The 7,834-nt window shown below is 35.1% G+C and overlaps 1 long non-coding RNA gene across 1 annotated transcript in view; it reads right to left on the bottom strand.

The window, feature by feature from the left end:
* Positions 1–1,176: 1,176 nt before the first annotated feature.
* LOC118767137 overlaps positions 1,177–7,834 on the bottom strand; it is a 16,688-nt gene continuing 10,030 nt past the window's right edge. Inside the window, exon 3 of the long non-coding RNA XR_005003036.1 lies at positions 1,177–1,650. This is a non-coding gene — a long non-coding RNA (uncharacterized LOC118767137). The remainder of the gene's footprint in view (positions 1,651–7,834) is intronic.

Below are 7,834 nucleotides of genomic sequence, written 5' to 3' on the forward strand. Positions count from 1 at the left end.
TACTATAGCAGCCTCGGGTCGATCAACGCCTTGTGAGTGGATTTGGTAGGTGGGAACTGAAATCAACCCATCGCCCATATGTGTGCATGTGTGTTTGTCTTTATGTTTCTGTTTGTCCCTCGTTACCGTTTGATAACCGCGGTGTTGGTGTGTTTATGCCACCCCTGTAACATAGCGATTTGGTAACAGAGACCGATAGAACAAGTGCTAAACTTAAAAGGAAAAATAGATACTGGGGTCGATTCATTCGACTAAAACAAGATTTACTATTACAACTACCAAGCCTGATTCAAATTAATAGCAGGAACAATATTTACCCTGAAGAAGTAAAGAAATATATATTTATAGTAAAGAAATAAATATTTACCCTGAAGAGATCGTGCAAATTATGCATAAATCCCTTCATATAAAAATGTAGCAATTTGTAATTGATACGATCGTAACACGTGTCGGACAATTACTATGAATAAACCAAGCAGAAACTTTGAAGGTTCGAATTCTTCGTTTTCCTTATCATCAGTACTATATGTTGGTTTTGCAGTTCCTATACTTACCACGCACAGCTCCTTACATGTGAATTTTATTTATATATAATTTTATATGTATTTCTATATGTTTTTATATTTCTATATTTTTACGTATGTTTGGTTTTATTCTTTATACCCTTGGAGAATTTTTACGCCTCTACATGCATGATTTATGCTAATGAGTATAAATATATACGACTCAATTACAATGATTGAATATTTTCATTTATGCGTTCAGGAATATGTTTGACTGCCTAGAATTTGCATTTTCAATTTCCTCTACTCTGTATATATATATATATAGACGATGGATTTCCACGCAGTTTCCACCTATCTAACTCATTCATGAGGCAGTAGTTGGTCCGGAACTATAGTAGAAGGCATCTTTTACCAGCTGAATGGACGTGAAATTGAGCAATGTGAAATAGAGTGCCTTGATCAACAACACAATGCGCTGCCGAGATTCGAAATCACGGACTTAACGATCGTACGCCGAATACCCTTCACCACTAAGACACGAGCCTTCGTGCTTATACATAGCCATACCTGCGCCTAAAAAAGATGTCTTAAGTAATGTAGAAAAATGTTTTAATTACAGTTAACTACGCTTTGAAATTATTAATAAAAAACACAAAAAACGACAGAATCATTTTGGCAATTTCTTTCATAATTTAATGGTCTTTTATTATTTTTTTTACACAATTAAAGGTTCAAAGGAGCAGCAGATATACTGAACATTTGGGTAACATGATCGCTAAATGGCATTTGAAATACAGCAGTTATCAAGAACAAAGGTTAAGCAGCAGTTTGAGAGAGAGGAAGAGAGAGAGAGAGGAGGGAATTTCATAACAATGGTTGTTTGGATGTCGTTGTGATGGATAAACTTGGCAACAAGAGGTACGCCATCGTTGCTAGTGGAGGTAGGTAGGACTACGTTGCTTTCGTCAGGGGCAAATTTTGAAAATGTCACAGTTTGATCGACAGCAAGAATCGGCGAGCATGCGCACGGCCGACCATCTTCGTTTGACAACGGGAACGAAAGCATTTGTCATGTAGTTGATTTCATTTGTTCGTCGTCGTTTTTGGTGCGTCATAATGGTTGATTCGTCTTGGATAATACCACCTGAAAATATATAAAAAATGTAATAATTAGAATACCTATAGGCATGCAAATGGGTTTCTTCTTATTTTTTTGTTCCTTTACTTGTTCACTGCGGCCATGCTGGAGCACCACCTTTAGTAGAAGAAATTGAACCCAGGATTTATAATTTGTAAGCCTATTACTTATTCTATCGCTGTAAGGTATGGAGACGTAAACACACCAACATCAGTTGTTAAGCGATGGTGAGAGGACAAATACAGACACAAATAACAAATACATATATATATATACACGACGGGCTTCTTTCAGTTTCCGTCTACCAAATCCATTCACATGGCTTTGGTCGGCCTGAGGCTATAGTAGAAAACACTTGCCCATTTGGCTGATAAGCAAGCTTCTTACCACTAGCCACTCCTGCGCCTATGTGTATATATGTACAATAATCCCTCACCATATCGCGGCATACCTATCGCGGACTCTTCAGTATATCGCGGGTTTCTGCGACCGGTAGCTATTTATATTCTTTTGAGATTTTAATTATTTCTGTAATGAAATGAGCATTTCCACAACTAAAAATTAATAAATTAATAAATAAAACTAGAGTACAGTACAGTACTGTACTGTAGACAAAAATGGGTGCAGCTCGGCTGGGATGTATTACCCTACCATCCATATTCCCCAGATATACCTTCTTCGGATTTCCGCTTATTCAGGTCTCTGCAGAATAGTCTTAATGGTAAAAAATTTCAATACTTTGGATGGCGTAAACAGATACCTTTGTTTCATGAATTCTTTGCCATGAAACCACCTCAATTCGGGGAAGATGGTATTTTCAAGTTAAAGGAAAGATGGAAGTGCATTGTGCAACAAAATGGTTATTATTTGGTTGATTAAAAATGTAATGGCAAGTATTTATTGACCCTTTTCTTTCCTTTAAAAACTCGGCACGAACTTTCCAGACAACCCAATATATATATATATAATATATATATAGAGAGAGAGAGAGAGAGTGACAGAGAGAGATGGAGAAGGGAGAGAGAGAGACTGACAGACAGACATAAAGAATGAGTCACCTCAAAAGTCCATAGACACACGCCTCATTATACCTATTTCTTTATTACCCACAAGGGGCTAAACACAGAGGGGACAAACAAGGACAGACATAGGTATTAAGTCGATTACATCGACCCCAGTGCGTAACTGGTACTTAATTTATCGACCCCGAAAGGATGAAAGGCAAAGTCGACCTCGGCGGAATTTGAACTCACAACGTAACGCAGCCGAAATACCGCTAAGCATTTCGCCCGGCGTGCTAACGTTTCTACCGTGTTGTGTCTATGGTCGCTTTTCGTTGCTGCGATGCCAAACAAGTTGTACTATTACAAATTACGCCGACCGGGCTTGTCTGCTGAATGCTAGACTAAATGTTTTCTGTACTTGAAATGACATTATTTTGTTTTGTTTATAGAAATGTAACTGTCAGACAAGAAAAAAAAGATATGATCGTACCTATTTACATTTGCGATGTCACTGTGTGTTTGAGTGCGTATGTATATATATATATATATATATATATATATTGTATAGAGGGCATTATTACACATAAATGCCTCACACTAGGAGGGACAAAGTCATTACTACCAAAAATTATACTAATCATACCCAAATGCAGTTTTTCAAAGCAAGACATTTAAAAATGAATTATGTTCTGTATCACCGTGATTTCACATACAACTTGCGTCTAATGATCGTCAGCAGAACTGATTCTGAATACATCATAAATAAACTACCAACCTTACGTAGCGGAGACGAACAGACAACTGCTCACTCCGGCCAAGCACATGGAATGTTTATAAATCATATATCCGGTAAATGGCGGGTATGATTTGGGTATGATTAGTATAATTTTTGGTAGTAATGACTTTGTCCCTCCTAGTGTGAGGCATTTATGTGTAATAATGCCCTCTATACAATATAGATATAATTAATTTGTTCAAAAGAAAAAATTATTTTCGGATTCTTTTCTTTTATGAGGTTTTCACGCTAGCTACCCGATAATTTCTTGTTAAGATCCTTATAAGAAGATTATCCTTAATTGTTAAACTTATTCCGAAATACTTTTCATTACCCGACATGCAGTTCGTAAAAAGCCCGCCATTTACCGGATATATGATTTATAAACATTCCATGTGCTTGGCCGGAGTGAGCAGTTGTCTGTTCGTCTCCGCTACGTAAGGTTGGTAGTTTATTTATGATGTATTCAGAATCAGTTCTGCTGACGATCATTAGACGCAAGTTGTATGTGAAATCACGGTGATACAGAACATAATTCATTTTTAAATGTCTTGCTTTGAAAAACTGCATTTGGGTATGATTAGTATAATTTTTGGTAGTAATGACTTTGTCCCTCCTAGTGTGAGGCATTTGTGTAATAATGCCCTCTATACAATATAGATATAATTAATTTGTTCAAAAGAAAAAATTATTTTCGGATTCTTTTCTTTTATGAGGTTTTCACGCTAGCTACCCGATAATTCTTGTTAAGATCCCTTATTAAGAGATTATCCTTAATTGTTAAACTTATATAATATAATATATATATATATTATATGTGTGAGTGTATGCATATGTGTTGTGTGTGTGTGCATAGGTGGATATTTACGTATATATATATTATATATATATACATATATGTATGTATATATATATGTATGTATATAATAATATATATATATATATATGTATGTATATATATACAATATATATATATATATACATATATGTATGTATACTTTGATACTTTGATACTTTGATAGGTTTCGGCCATTATTGGCCCAGGCCATGTCTAACTTAATAGCATATATACATATATGTGTATATATATATACATATATATATATATATATATACTTACATATATATCTACATATCTGTATACATATATACTCACATCTATCTATCTATCAATACATATATATATATATATACACATATATATGTATGTATATATATATATATATATATATATATAAGTGAATGTATGTATGTGTGTGCGAGTGGGTGTATGCGTTTGTTTGTTGTGTGTTGCTGTGTATGTGTATATGTTGTGGATATGTATATGTCTATCCAAATTTCTACATGTGCGTGTGTGCGAGCGTTTGTATATGTGGAGATTTACGTATGTATATTGATGAAGGTGCCCGTATGTATATACACTTTTTCCTCCAATCGCTAACTCGATCTTCCTTTTCTTCCCACCAGATTTGCTCTTTACTCTCTTTCCCAACTATTTTCTTTCCCGGTTATTTTCGTTTCCAACTCCTCATGTGATTCCTGGTTTCTAACGAAATATAAGGGCTTCATTCAAAGGTAAATATTGCATTATTTGATTCTCTGTCTGAAGAACTTCTAATGCGAGAAGTCTTACATGTTTTCTACTTCATGTACAATTTTGTAACTCCTATTAGTAAAGGAAACGTGTGTAATGGTGAATAAATAATGGTCCCTCCCCACCCGCGATTTTCCCCAATCATCTGTTTTCATATATAATTACTCTGCAAATAATATTCCCAGAATATATATGCACATGCATACATGCATGCACAGATAAATACATACATACCTATATACATACATACACTAAGTTGAGAAATCTGCAGTTACTCCAACCAGGTTAGAACCTCACGTTTATACCTGTAATTATTGGGTGCCTGGGATATGCAACACACTACCTAAATACCAATCTTGAGAAATTAAGCTTCTCAAAACCGGAAAGGAGAAAGCTGACTCGGAGACTACAGATCCAAGCCATCACAGGAACTGTAAAATTCTGTAAAACTTTCCAGAAGTTTATCGGTCAAATATATATGAGCACGTCTAGATATCCAACTATATACATGAGTATACATACATAAAGCAAAACATACAAATCTGCACACATACATACATACACACATACATACCTACATACATACACACACATACATACATACACACATACATACCTACATACTTACATACACACATATATACACACACATACATACATACACACATACATACGCACACATACATACCTACATACATACATATCTACATACATACATACATACATACATACAAAAATACCCTGTGGTTGATGCTGAAATTCCAATGAAGGAGCCTTGGATTCAGGTTAGAAACCAGCTCTTTCTCTATTGGCAAGAAATCTTGAAATAAAACTGAACAATGACGTACATACATACATGTGTATGTGTGTGTGTGTGTGTGTGTGTGTTTGTGTGAGTGTGTGTTTGTGTGCATGTGTGTGTGTGTGTGTGTCTGTGTGAATGTTTGTGTGTGTCTGTTTGTGTAAGCATGTTGGAATGTCATTAAGCGTTGAGACCAATTCTGTCAATCCATGATCACAAACTTCTGACTGAACACAGAGCCATTGAATATTAAAATAATAATAAATAAATAAATAAACGCTACCATTGCAAATATCTTACCAAATATCTTCATTGCATTCTCGCAAAAGATTGCTCCCTAATCGGACAAAACATTTACTGACAACCTGATCCATTATTCGCTCGAGCATAAGTTTCTCATCGCCATCATGTAGCCTGCTTGTATCACATTTATTAAAACCACATCGACAGTTCTGTATCAACAGCAATCTTCTCCATTGTCATATCGGAGATTGTTTTTCGATGAATATAAAATATTTCATTTGCTGATGTTTTATAGGATCAGAACTTGTTTATTTCCACAGCAGACCCTGTCGACGTTGTCTGTCATTTTACCTTTCTTTTATTTTTTTTCTTTACCGACTTAATTGTTTCAGCCATTGAACTGCGGCCATGATGGGCGAGCATCTTGAAGAGTTTTAGCCGAACAAATCGGCTCCAGCGGTTATTTTCTCTTCCATGTGTGTGTGTCTCTGTGTTCATAGAGTCTGCTGCTTCTACTACAGGTTTTTTTTTACCGAACCGCTAAGTTAAATGGACGCAAATAAACAAACACTGGTTGTCGGACGTTTAGCGGAGGTGACAAACACAAAACAATAACACACACACACACACTCGCACACATACGAACATATATATATATATATATATATATATATATATATAAATATCACACACATAACCACGCATATAGTTAGACATAGATAGATAGATAGATGGATGGATGGATGGATGGATGGATGGATGGATGGATGGATGGATGGATGGATAGATAGATAGATAGATAGATAGATAGATAGATAGATAGATAGATAGATAGATAGATAGATAGATAGATAGATAGATAGATAGATAGATAGATAGATAGATAGATAGATAGATAGAATCGATATATATGCTGTCCGAAATATTCTCTGCACAAGGCTACATCATTGTTTAGCATCTGAAACCTAAAAGGGGGGTAATAACGTGTGACCCCGAAACCCTAAAACGATGCCAAACTTCACAAGAACTCATTGCCATTATATCTTTCTAATAAGATTGCATTCATCTTTGTTTTAAAACTTGTTCTACATTGATTAAATAAGAAAAGAATAAACAAAATGAAGTATATTGTTCTCAGCGATTGATCTTTCGCCAGAACTAATTCGATTATGTGAAGTCCTATGATCATCGCACACCATGTATATTTTAATATTTATGGATCATCGCTGATCCAAGCCAGAATACAATACTGTAAATATTAACCTCGTGTATAACGCGACCCATAAACTTTGAAATCTATTTCAAACGCAATAAAACGATTTAGCATTACATAGATTTTGTGTACACCCATAAATAAGGCAAGTATGCCGTGTGGTATGAAGCTTGCTTCTTAACCACATGGTTCCCGGTTCACTCCGACTGCGTGGCACCATAGGCAAGTGTCTTGCACTATAATAGCCTCGGGCTGACAAAAGCCTTATAAGTGGATTTAGCAGATGAAAACCGAAACAAACCCCATATATATATATATATATATATATATATATAGTAAAAGTAATTAAGTTTCAAGTGAGTTCTGTTGAATTCACATGAATGAGGTACTTAACTTAGATGCACCAGAAATCTATATGGTATTAAATCTCTCTTTATATCTCCAGAATTCAAACATTCGTCATTATTATGGATAGATTTACATTTTCAATTTCTGTGAAACTAAGAGGTTTTTTAAAATACTTTTTTAAAGCCTGTCATTTGACTGTGCAACATTAGAG

The sequence above is a fragment of the Octopus sinensis genome, linkage group LG19, assembly GCF_006345805.1.
Source record: "Octopus sinensis linkage group LG19, ASM634580v1, whole genome shotgun sequence".
Classification (NCBI taxonomy): Eukaryota; Metazoa; Mollusca; class Cephalopoda; order Octopoda; family Octopodidae; genus Octopus; species Octopus sinensis.